Here is a 13,846-nt window from a genome sequence, read left to right on the forward strand (position 1 = left end):
CCACATGTGACCCCATTTTGGAAAGAAGACACCCCAAGGTATTCAACGAGGGGCCTGGCGAGTTCATAGAATTTTTAGTTTTTGGGCATAAGTTAGCGGAAATTGATTTTTTTATTGTTTTGTCTCACAAAGTCTCACTTTCCGCTAACTTGGTACAAAAATTTCAATCTTTCATGGACTCAATATGCCCCTCAGCGAATACCTTGGGGTGTCTTCTTTCCAAAATGGGGTCATTTGTGGGGTGTTTGTACTGCCCTGGCATTTGAGGGTCTCCGCAGTCATTACATGTATGGCCAGCATTAGGAGTTTCTGCTATTCTCCTTATATTGAGCATACAGGTAATGAGATTTTTTTTTTCCGTTCAGCCTCTGGGCTGAAAGAAAAAAATGAACGGCACAGATTTCTTCATTCACATCGATCAATGTGGATGAAAAAATCCCTGCCCAAAAAAAAAAAAAAGGAGGGGAAAGGCTCCACCCAACATCCATACCCACTTAGCTCGTATGCCCTGGCAAACCCGATTTCTCCATTCACATTAATCAATGTGGATGAATAAATCATTGCCGGGATTTTTTTTTTTATATATACAAAGTGTTTGCCAAAGCATATGAACACCGCCGCCTCCTCAGCTCATATGCCTCGGCAAACGTATGTTTTACTGCAGAGGAGAAATCTCGTCTTGCAGTGCCGCATACACCGACTTGTGTGTAATGTGACAGCAGCGCAATGCTTCTGTCAGAATGCACATCAGTGCTGCAGCTAGTCGATCGGTTGGTCCACCTGGAAGGTAAAAAAAAAAAACAGGCCGCAATGCAATAAATTTTATTAACTTTATAATAACTTTTGAACAGAACATATAAACTTTAACTTTTTGAACTGAACGTTAACCTTTTTGCTTACTGGTGATTTTTTTGTAGTTTTTTTTTTTTTACCTTTATAGGACAATGTGCAAAGCGCAAATCGCCCAAAGATGTGGCAAAGTACATTATGCACTTTGTCCCAGGTGAAAGGAGAGGTGTGCAGCAGCTCTGTGTGTAAATGGGCCCTAATAGCCCTGTGTGCCTGTCCTGGTGAGATGTGATCCCTATGCTAGGTGTACCTGTGTGTGGTACTTCCGGAAACACTCCCCTAAGCATAGGGCAGGGTGGTCAGGGCAGTCAGGACAGAAATAGTGGGTGTCACGCCTTATTCCACTCCTGCTACAGACACGACATTTTTTTCGGGGTGACGGATGGGTCGAGGTACCAGCAACGACATTGGGGAAAGGTCGCTCGTGTAGACGGCTAACTACACTGGTGGATGGGGCCATGGAACCTCCTGGATACAGGAGGTTCTCGATGATCTCTTCCTGAAATTTGAGGAAGGATCCAGTTCTCCCAGCCTTACTGTAGAGAACAAAACTATTATACAGAGCCAATTGAATCAAATATACAGACACCTTCTTATACCATCGTCTGGTGCGTCGGGAAACTATATACGGAGACAACATCTGGTCATTGAAGTCCACCCCTCCCATGTGAAGGTTATAGTCGTGGACTGAGAGGGGCTTTTCAATGACACGGGTTGCTCGCTCAATTTGTATTGTCGTGTCTGCGTGAATGGAGGAGAGCATGTAAACGTCACGCTTGTCTCTCCATTTCACCGCAAGCAGTTCTTGGTCACACAAGGCAGCCCTCTCCCCCCTTGCAAGACGGGTGGTAACGAGCCGTTGGGGGAAGCCCGCGCGACTAGTTCGCGCGGTGCCACAGCAGCCAATCTGTTCTAGAAACAAATGCCTGAAGAGGGCCACATATGTGTAGAAATTGTCCACATAAAGATGGTACCCCTTGCCAAATAAGGGTGACACCAAGTCCCAGACTGTCTTCCCACTGCTCCCCAGGTAGTCAGGGCAACCGACCGGCTCCAGGGTCTGATCTTTTCCCTCATAGACACAAAATTTGTGGGTATAGCCTGTGGCCCTTTCACAGAGCTTATACAATTTGACCCCATACCGGGCGCGCTTGCTTGGGATGTATTGTTTGAAGCCAAGGCGCCCGGTAAAATGTATTAGGGACTCGTCTACGCAGATGTTTTGCTCTGGGGTATACAAATCTGCAAATTTCTGGTTGAAGTGGTCTATGAGGGGACGAATTTTGTGGAGCCGGTCAAAAGCTGGGTGGCCTCTGGGACGAGAGGTGCTATTGTCGCAGGAAACGCAGGATGGTCTCAAATCGTGTCCTGGACATAGCAGCAGAGAACATTGGCATGTGATGAATCGGGTTCGTGGACAAATATGACCGCAATTCATGCTTTTTAGTTAGAACCATGTTGAGGAGAAGGCCCCGAAAAAAATTTATTTCGGAAACTTGGACTGGTTTCCATCGGAAAGGCTGGGCATAAAAGCTTCCCGGGTTGGCGGTTATAAATTGTATGGCATACCGATTTGTTACTGCCACAACTAAGTCCCAGAGCTCCGCAGTCAAGAACAGCTCAAAAAATCCCAGGGCCGAACCGATCTGAGCTGTCTCAACCCGAACTCCAGACTGGGCGGTGAAAGGAGGAACTACAGGTGCTGCTGAAGTTGGGGACTGCCAATCAGGGTTTGCCAACACCTCAGGGATTCTAGGGGGTCTACGGGCCCGTCTTTGCGGTGGCTGCGACGGGGTAACTAATGCACGTGCCACCGTACCAGCTTCAACTGCCCTTCTGGTGCTCGCCACTTCACCATGTTATACGGCAGTGCTGGTACTAGGTCCAGGATGAGCTGCGCTGCTGGTGTATGCCTCACCATGTAATCCGACAGCGTCAGCCCCACTCTGCCTCCCTTGAAGCAGATCCTGCGCAACCTGTTGTCTAGCGACACGGGCCGGGTACGCCTGGTGGTATCAGGGACCTCAACCTCCTCGTCCGAACTTTGAGTCAGACTGCCACTGCTTTCTACAGGTTCATATTCTGACCCGCTAGATTCATCAGATGAGGGTTCCCATTCCTCATCCAACTGGGTCAGAAGCCTGTAGGCCTCTTCAGAAGAATACCCCCTGTTTGACATTTGGGCAACTAAATTTAGGGGTATTCCCTGAGACTACCCAAGAAAAAAAGCAAGCCTGTCTTCCAAATGGGAGGCTAGCGAAGTACCGGAGGCCGCTGCGGTTGATAAAAAATATCAAAACTGATTTTTTTTATCGCCGCAGCGCTTGTAAAGTGAATGTGCAGTGATCAAAAATAATAATAATTTTGTCACTGCGGCGGGGCGGGCGTGGGTGAACGCACGTGTGGGCGACCGATCAGGCCTGATCGGGTAAACACTGCGTTTTGGGTGGAGGGCAAACTACGGTGCCAATAATACTATTATAGATATTGACTGTGATCAGTTTTGATCACTTACAGATACTATAAAAGTACAAATGCTGATTAGCGATACGCTAATCAGCGAATAAGTGACTGCGGTGCGGTGGGCTGGGCTCTAACCGATCGCTAAACTACCTAACCAAGGGGCATAAACTATCCCTAAAACCTAACAGTCAATACCAGTGAAAAAAAAAAGTGACAGTTTACACTGATCACTTTTTTCACTTTCACTAGTGATTGACAGGGGCAAGAAGGGGTGATCAAGGGGTTAATTGGGGTGCAGGGGGGTGATCTGGGGCTAAAGTGTAGTGTTTGGTGTACTCACTGTGAAGCCTGCTCCTCTGCTGAGACCAACCGACAAAAAGGACCAGCAGAGGAACAGGGAAGCCATTTTACACATCATATTTACTAATATGATGTGTTAGCTGACTTCTGATTTGATTTTTTAAAAATCAGCAACCTGCCAGCGACGATCATTGGCTGACAGGTGTCTGACGAAATACTCCTTTAACTTTTGCCGGCCCACGATGCGCATGCGCGGGCCGGCTCTGACCGAAATCTCGCGTCTCGCGAGATGACGCACGGATGCGTCCAGGAGGAATGAATCAACCACCTTCCGGACGCATCCGTGCGTTCGGCGGTCGGGAAGCGGTTAATCCCGTTGTGCTCCTGGAAATGAGACACCTCAGAATGGGAACAATCCTGAACATATAACAAGTGGGAAGGAGCAGCCTAGGGCTTCTAACGATTCCTGAAGCAGCAGGGGTACCTGTGTAGTTACTGGATCTGCCTGGACTTACCACTTGGTCCTACCCTGGGTACCTATGGGTATATATCACCGGGTGTAGGCAATTAGTTTTCACATCCCTATGAAGACAGTCCATATAAAGAGGGGAGAGAACAAGAGCTGTAAAAAGGCACACTTTAAGTAAGTTGCTACATTTTTGTTAAGTGCAATGGTTAAGTGCAATTGTTACAATTAGTGCATAAATTCACATTGTGGCACCTAGAAGGAGAATATACACAATGGGCATGTTATCTTGAACGTTGCATAGCAGCTAAACTGGTAAAATTAGTGCAAAAACATTATGCAAATATCCATGCAATCGATATTATCATTATAGTCAATTGTAATCGAATAGAACAATAAAGTTAATTGCAATCCACACAAGGTAGTGGGTAATTCTTATAGTGGGTAGTTTTCCTCACAGGAAAGTCTGGAAATCTTCCTCCTGGATCCCATGTTTGAGGATGCAAAAGTCTTTCCTTAAACTGTCTGGTGCTCTCAGCAGCTGTAATAGTATGCCACTGCCCTCTTGTGGTGTCTTTTGGAATTGGCTGAGCAGTAAGCCTGGTGAATGCAACTGTGATATGCTGCAAGCCGGGATCCCTAGCCGGTGCAGAGGTGGACAAAACCTCCGGCTGAAGGGGCTCTGGTAGGCAAACTGAGGGTGCCTGTGGCAGCTTCCAGGGCAGAATGTAGGGTTGTACTCTGGGATTGAAAGTCAGGACAGAGTTATTTATTTGCCCCACCTATAGAGTTGGATCCACAGGGATTTCAGGGCTCACTATGGGGACCTCAGGATTGAGGCATCCTGCTCTGGAGGTGTTGGTTCTGGGCGGCGGGGTGGAAGTTCCGTCCGCCTCCACCACACCAGTATGTATGCATGGCGGAGCAGGCTTGGGCCTATCAGGGGTATCAGAGTCCCTTGGGCATGATACAGGGGCAACTTCAGGCCGGGCCTGGGCCTCAGGGAGCGCGTCTGCTTCTACCTGATGTCGCGGGCGGCCGGTTCCGGTGCCTTCTGGTGGTGCGTGGGAGCCTGCATGGTAGGCGACGTCATCATGGCTGTCTCCGAAGCTGCATATGCCGTCAGTGATGCAGGTATGTTCGGGCCTGAGCAGCTTGGCTAGCGGAGGTATTCGCAGGAGCAGGCTTAACGCTGGCGGCCGTCTTGTCTTCGGCGCTGGCAGCGGTCTGGTCTGCTGAGTCGGCAGCCGCGGAGGGATCCATTGCCTCCGGGATTGCGGCAAAGACGGAAGGACCACTTCTCTTCACCAGTTGAGAGACTTGAATCTCTGGCGGGTGGTCTTCATAAACGGGCTCTCCTCCAATAACCATTTGGTTCAATTTTGGTGAAGGGAGCGCCATCTTCCTTGGCTCTTCTGTCATGATCAGTGCAGGAAATGCAGGAAGTGAGGGTGGAGCCCAATGGGAGAAGTCTGCACTCCCTTGGTTCACAATACAAAGTTCATGGTGGGCAGCCTTTAGCTTTCCTGCTTCTAGGGGGGCGTATTCGACAACTTCACGCTCTTGAGGGGGAGTTACTGAATTTTCCCGCTTCTGGGGGGGCGTATTCGATAATTTTGCGCTCTTGAAAGTCATGATGCTGTGCCATGAGGGAAACATGGCTGATTAACCCTTGCAGTGCTGACGTGCACAATGCAGTGTTTTCAGGTCCAGCAATAAAAGTAATAAAGTCCATTTTCAACATTTTTGCACAATCTGCAGCTCTTGCAATACTGTAAAACATGCACTTTGATCCGTTTTGCACAGAATTGGATCCGGTTCTGTTGGACAGGGATAGACACACAATTCAATCCGTACCCAGTTCTCAGGGGTGGCACACAATTCAATCCGATCCTGTTCTCGTGACGCCACTTATGCAGTGAGCAGGACACTGGTCCAATGGCCAATGATGCAGTGGGTCAGGATATGTGTATATAAGTCTATGAGTTGTTTGTGACGCCAATTGCAGCTTGCGCAGGTACTGTAGCAGGGCTCTTTAAGAGGTTATAGCTCACGTACCAGGTGAGGAATGCCAGAGGGGGATAATGTCTCTGTGTAGTAGGTATGGTAGTGTCAACGGTGTCTCCTACCTTGGTACGGCTGGACTCCTGGATCCTGGCTCACTTGCAATAAATTGAGTGTTGTTAATAGGATTAACTGAGGAACTTTGGTAGCAGTAAATGAGATCCAGACTTGAAATATAATCTAACTTGTCTTTACTTGATAGCAGCAGTAGTCCATACCAGTTACAGCAATAGTCTTTAGGTCCCAGCAGGTTTAGGCAATGTATGGCAGGGATCAATATCTCTTCGGCAGCTATACTATGTGCCTGGAGAATCTGGCATCTATCTTCTGCTCTGTCTGTCTTCTGCTTGTAATGGGCCTGACTAGCTGAGGAGGAATTTGGCTTCTCCTGGTCTCTGGATATATACTCACAGCTTGGCTCACAGGGGATGCTTCTTCCTGGAGGCTGGAGGTGGCTGCTTTTTTTGTCAACCAGCTGAGGCTGATGGCTCAGGGTGGGAAGAGTGATCTTGGTCTCAGCCGAAGCTCGATCCTGTCTTGGGATCCCTGTTTCTGGGAGCTCCTACTAACACAGCCTTCCCCTAGCAGGGGTAGCTGGTACACTAAACTAAACTTCCTTCTCCTCCCCATGAGGCAGGATGTGGGAACATTCCACATCTCCTCAAAGAGGGGGGAGCTAACTGGAACGAACTATTCCAGTCTAGCAATACTAAACTGTCTCTAAACACATTGCTGCCACCTGCTGGTGAACATGAAAATTACAGCACAGTATGATTTACAAGGCTTTCAATGCACATTTGTGAGCATGTAATGGTAAATTACACAGGATGACTGATGGGATATAAGTAACTCCATTTTGTCTTCTTTAAGCAATCGTGCATTATGATTACATCGGACCAGTACACTGTTTCAAGATCTCCCTTCTCCCTTACCCCCTTTGGAATGTGAGAAACTTCCTGTGCGGTTTCAAGATACCCATACATTCCTTAAGTTTGTAGTTTGAACAGTTTTACCTTATAGGGTCATCATGGCTCAAATGCATAGTAGCCTATGTGTCTATAACTGATTGGTCAAATGCTCTTACTATGAGTCATCTATTATGTTAATGCAGAGCTCATGTGTATACATACTATAGGTTGAAATAAATGCTAACATATGATTGGATGTAAAGAAAGTTCATTCTTATTCACCCTCCTGGTACCAGTGCAAGGCTTAATCCAAGCTTACTACCAAGGTCTTGTGTCAGGGACACAATAGGCAAGAGTCCATATTGCCTTACAATGACAATGCAAACACACTTAACAGGTTGTAGGAGGGCAAAAGTGTTTTGTAACACACTCCGGGATGTTACATACAGTATGTGCAGGAGGGCTAGGATTGAGAGGAAGATGTTACATGACCGACCCTTAAGGTAACAAGCAGCAAGCATGCTTTGGCCAGGGCTGAGAGGAAACTGTGGAGCGGATCCCAGAACAACAGAACTTAAACAGACAGAGCCCAGGACTTCAGAGTTGAATGAGAATCACTGGCAGCAGATCACCACTGAACACAGCTCCCAGGACCACTGAGGTAAGAATGAGAACAGCGGCTCATAGCAGCCGCTGTTACAGTACTCTCCCATCCCCCTTAAGCCTCCTCTTCTTGAGTCCATGATGAGACAGAAACCTTTTTATCAAGTTCTGACCATGAATGTTCTCTTCTGGTTCCTAAGACCTCTCCTCAGGAACCAAACCCTTTCAGTCCACAAGATAGTAGGTCTTCTTGCCACGCTTCTTGATGTCTAGGATGTCTTTGACCTCAAATATCTCGTCAGAATCTTCAGATACAGGAGTTGGAGTAGAAGAAGCCATCGAGAAGCGATTAAGGACTACTGGTTTTAGTAAAGACATGTGGAAAGCATTAGGAATACACAGAGAGAGGCAGACATAACTTATATGTCACTTCGTTGATTCTCCTCAATACTTCAAAGGGTCCAAGGAACCTAGGAGAAAACTTGAAACTGGGAACCCTTAAGCAGATGTTTTTAGAAGAAAGCCATACCTTATCTCCAGACGAGAAATGAGGCGGTTTTCTTCTCTTTTCTGCATTCACTTTCATGCTTGTCACTGCTTTGTTGGTGCAGTCCTTGGTGTCACGCCAAATCTTCAAAAAATCCCAACAAGAGGAATCCGCAGCTGGTACCCCCAGAAGATGTACAGTCATGTGAAAAAATTAGGACACCCTTTGAAAGCATGTGTTTTTTTGTAACATTTTTAATAAAAGGTTATTTCATCTCCGTTTCAACAATACAGAGAGATTAAAGTAATCCAACTAAACAAAGAAAACTGAAGAAAAGTCTTTTCAAGATCTTCTGTAAATGTCATTCTACAAAAATGCCTATTCTAACTGAGGAAAAAGATAGGACACCCTCACATGTATTCCCTCTTAAATTGGCTCAGATCTCACACAGGTATATCACACCAGGTGCACATAATTAGTAGATCGTTACTCTGCATGTTGAATGAGGCTTGCCCTATTTAAACCTCAGACATTTAGTTTGGTGTGCTCCTGACTGTTGAAGTGAGAGTGAGCACCATGGTGAGAGCAAAAGAGCTGTCAGAGGACTTCAGAAAAAAGATTGTAGCAGCCTATGAGTCTGGGAAGGGATTTAAAAAGATCTCAAAAGATTTTGAAATCAGCCATTCCACTGTCCGGAAGATAGTCTACAAGTGGAGGGCTTTCAAAACAACTGCCAACATGCCCAGGACTGGTCGCCCCAGCAAGTTCACCCCAAGAGCAGACCGCAAGATGCTAAAAGAGGTCTCCAAAAACCCTAAAGTGTCATCTCGAGAACTACAGCAGGCTCTGGCTACTGTTGATGTAGAAGTACATGCCTCTACAATCAGAAAGAGACTGTACAAGTTTAACTTGCATGGGAGGTGTGCAAGGAGGAAACCTTTGCTTTCCAAGAGAAACATCGAGGCCAGACTGACATTTGCCAGAGATAAAGTTGACAAAGACCAGGACTTCTGGAATAATGTTCTTTGGACAGATGAGTCCAAAATTGAATTATTTGGACACAACAGCAGAGGACATGTTTGGCGTAAACCAAACACAGCATTCCAAGAAAAGAACCTCATACCAACTGTGAAGCATGGAGGTGGAAGTGTCATGGTTTGGGGCTGCTTTGCTGCAGCAGGACCTGGTCAGCTCACCATCATAGAATCCACGATGAATTCTACTGTGTATCAGAAGGTGCTTGAAGAACATGTGAGACCATCAGTTAGAAAATTAAAGCTGAAGCGGAACTGGACCATGCAACATGACAATGACCCAAAACATACTAGTAAATCAACCAAAGATTGGCTGAAAAAGAAGAAATGGAGAGTCCTGGAATGGCCAAGTCAAAGTCCAGATTTGAATCCCATTGAGATGCTGTGGGGTGACTTGAAAAGGGCTGTACGTGCAAGAAACCCCTCAAACATCTCACAGCTGAAAAAGTTCTGCATTGAGGAGTGGGGTAAAATTTCCTCAGACCGATGTCGAAGACTGGTAGATGGCTACAAGAACCGTCTCACTGCAGTTATTTCAGCCAAAGGAGGTAACACTCGCTATTAGGGGCAAGGGTGTCCTATCTTTTTCCTCAGTTAGAATAGGCATTTTTGTAGAATGACATTTACAGAAGATCTTGAAAAGACTTTTCTTCAGTTTTCTTTGTTTAGTTGGATTACTTTAATCTCTCTGTATTGTTGAAACGGAGATGAAATAACCTTTTATTAAAAATGTTACAAAAAACCACATGCTTTCAAAGGGTGTCCTAATTTTTTCACATGACTGTAGTAATAGGGAGAGGAGTACGAGGGTGTTGTCCATAAACGACAAAGAATGGAGATGATCCAGTAGAGTCACTAGAGTGGTTTTATAGGAGAAATTAGCCCAAGGTAGCAATTGTACCCAGTTGTCGAATTGGGCTGAAACAAAATGCCGGAGATGGTTCTCTAATATTTGATTGACCCGCTCTACTTGCCCGTTGGTCTGGGGATGATAACCGGAAGAGAAGTCCAGCTCAATTTCAAGCAGCCGGCAAAGAGCTCTCCAGAGTTTAGAGGTAAACTGGACTCCACGATCGGAAACAATATGCCAAAGAAGACCATGCAAGCAGAATATGTGTCTCACGAACAGTTTAGCAAGTTCAGCAGCCGAGGGCAGTCCAGCTAAAGGAACGAAGTGCACCATCTTGGAAAAGCGGTCCATGACCACCCAGATAGCTGTACGTCTGGCAGAAGAGAGCAGATCTGTAACAAAGTCCATGGAAATGTGTTGCCATGGAGCATCAGGAACAGGAAGAGGTAACAACAGCCCGGGTGGTTTTGTCCTGAAGACTTTATTCTGAGCACAGACGGTGCAGGCAGACACATAATCACGTACATCCTTAGACAGTGTGGGCCACCAGTAGTGGTGAGACAAAAGTTCTGAGGTCTTGCAGATCCCTGGGTGACCAACAGTTTGGAGTTATGCCCCCAAGCTAGAATATGTTTTCTCTTGGCAGATGGCACAAATGTCTTCCCGGATGTCTTTTGCCAGGACAGGATCCACTGTGATCAAGCGAACAGGATCTACAATGTACTGGGGCTTCTCCTGCTGGTCGGAGAAGTCAAAATGACCGAGATAGAGCATCTGCCTTGATGTTCTTCTCGGCCGGGTGAAAGCGAAGCTCAAAATCAAAACGGGAGAAGAAGAGTGCCCATCTGGCTTGGCGAGGGTTCAGATACTAAGCTGTCTAGAAAGAATTGGCGGGAGACATCGGGATGACGCAGAACAGGTGCAGAAGCAAATTACCTCTTTAATTGGACGAAGGCGGCCTCTGCCTCAGGAGTCCAGTCTCTGGCATTTCCCCCTTTCTTAGTAATAGTGGAGATTGGAGATGTAAGAGATGAAAAATTTGGATGAACTAACGATAGAAATGAGCAAATCCAAGAAAGCGCTGTATAACACGAAGACCCTGTGGGCGGGGCCAGTCCATTACTGCATTCATTTTTTCAGGATCCATCTGCAACCAGGCATCCACCATCAGACCTTGATAGTCGATACAGGGCCATAAGGATCCATATGTTTTCTGCACAAAGATGAACCCGGCACCGGCTGTGAAGTAGATTTCCAGATAAACCCCCTCTTGAGATTCTCCTTGATTTAATCAGACATCGCTTGGGTCTCGGGAAGTGAGAGTGGGTAGACTCGACCATGAAAAGGTCAATTGGACAATCATATGGACGATGATGAGGCTGGGTCTCGGCCTCTTTTTTACTGAAGACATCCGCAAAACTGGCATACTGCTGCGGAAGTCCAGGCAGGTCTACAGGTACAGTAGGCGAGGAAGCAGGTCGGACCTCCATTAAGCAGCTGGACTGACAGGATGATCCCCAACACAGAATCTGACTGGAGTGCCATTCCACAACTGGAGTGTGCTGACACAGCCAGGGAAGACCATTGATAACCGGATTCACGGACACTGGCAGCACATAGAAGGAGATCATCTCTGAATGCAGAACCCCTATTTGCAACTTAGGGGCATAGTAACAGAAATCACAGGTTTGGGAAGTGGCAGTACGTTTACAGAAGCCACTGACAGAGGCATTTCTAGATGGATGGTAGGGAGCTGGTACTGATGGACCAGAGCTTACTGAATGAAGTTACCAGCTGACCCATAGTCCAAGAATGCAGGTACAGACAGTGTGACTACCTTGTGAGATAGAGTGACCAGAACTGAAAGTTTCAGAGAGGACTTCTCCTTGTCTAGGACCACCTCTCCAACTGATCCTAGAGATTGGCGTTTCCCGACTTCTGTGGACAATTACACACAAAGTTGGCCTTGCCTCCACAATACAGACACAGGTTCCCTGCTTTGCAGCGTAAACGTTCCTGGTCAGACAATCAAAGGTGCTCTATTTGCATGGGCTCTTCAGATGGGGTGCACACTAGAGGAAGAGCCTCTGGAAGGATGGAGCCAAACGAGGTGGTCTTCTGGTGCATGCGACCTCCTTAGAATGTTCCCTGAAACGCATATCTATCCTTGTGGCCAAGGTGATCAGGTCATTCAGAGTAGACGGACGGTCGCGACCAGCTAATTCAACCTTAATCCGATCAGAAAGGCCCTCCCAGAACACTGCCATTTGTGCCTCATTGTTCCATGCAAGTTCAGCAGCCAGGGTACGAAACTGGATGGCGTACTGACCCACAGATGAGGCATCCTGAAGTATATGCAGCAGAGCTGATTAAGCGGAGGACATGCGGCTGGGCTCTTCAAAGACCAGCCGGAAGGTAGCCAGGAAAGACTGCAGATTAGTGGTCTCTGAACCTCCATGTTCCCAAATAGGATTTTCCCAAGCAAGGACCTCATCAGACAGCAGAGACAAAAATGAAGGCAACCTTGGACCGCTCAGTGGGAAACCTTTGCCCATGCAACTCAAAGTGGATCAGGCACTGGTTCAGGAATCCACAGCAGGTTTTTGGATCTCCACCATAGCAACATGGCAGAGGGAGTTGCACACCAGCAGCACACAAATCCGGATTCACCGGTGTGGGTATTGCAGGGGTAGCAGCGACTGGCGACCCTGCAGTAGCTGGAGAAGAGATGGCACCCAGATGAGCAGCAACTTTTTGCATGAACTGCATCATGACATCCTGACATTCGCTCTGACGCCTCACTTCATGTAACAATTCCTGAACGACAGGCTTGGGGTGATCAGCGGGGTCCATGGCCTCAGTGTACTGTCATGAACCAGCGGGTGTGAACCCACTGTGCCACGTGTCCTACCTCATCTAAGGGCATTGTCTAAGTGAACCCATCGATCTTTACAGTACCCCTGATGGTAGGGATAGACTTTCCAAGAGGAACACCAGGTCACTACCTCTTGAGGAAAATAGATACAAGAGGCAGCTGGTCCGGCGGATCAGGAGATACCTGAGAAAGGTACCAGAGGTACAGGTGTTGACAGCAGGCTAAGTCGTAACCAGGCGCAACAGTGCAGGACCGAAGGATAAGGCAGAAGTGAAGTCAGACAGACAATAGGTCAGGGCAGGCAGCAAAGGTACAAGTCAGGCAGTCCGGATCGGCAACAGGAGAGTCAAGGCAAGCAGCCAGGGATCAAACAGCTAGCAGAGTCCAGGAATACAAGTATGAACCAGGAACACAAGCAGATATCAGGAACCTTAGCAGGACACAAGGTCCTTGACACTGAGGCATCTGGGAAGGGGGCTGAGTCTTTTATATATGTGAAGGAGAGCTAGGATTGGTCAGTGTGAGAGACGTGTATCTGGTTTGAAACATTATTCTGTAGTACACATTTTTGTCCACAAGATGGCCGCAAGCCAGATGTTTGAGCCATGTGTGCATTCTTTTGTTTAAGGTAAATAAGGGAGGGGGAAGAGGGGATTACATTACAGTTTTCAAATATACCTATGAACACAGTTGAAGTTGTTGAAACCACTCCTATCAGGTTAAGGAGCCAATAGTCTCTTCTTAAGGAACACCCCTTTTGTGATGTCATGTCTGCTATTTAAGTCAATATAATGTGAATAAAGGGGCGCGCCTCTTCTACCATGGCTCAGGGAAGACAGAAGATGCTTTCATGAAACCATCTAGTGTGTCTGGTCTCATTATAAAGCAGTATGGTGTACACATACTTAATACTTCTAATTGATTTGGCACCACACAAAGAAGAAGGA

Source organism: Bufo gargarizans, chromosome 6, assembly GCF_014858855.1.
Source record: "Bufo gargarizans isolate SCDJY-AF-19 chromosome 6, ASM1485885v1, whole genome shotgun sequence".
Classification (NCBI taxonomy): domain Eukaryota; kingdom Metazoa; phylum Chordata; class Amphibia; order Anura; family Bufonidae; genus Bufo; species Bufo gargarizans.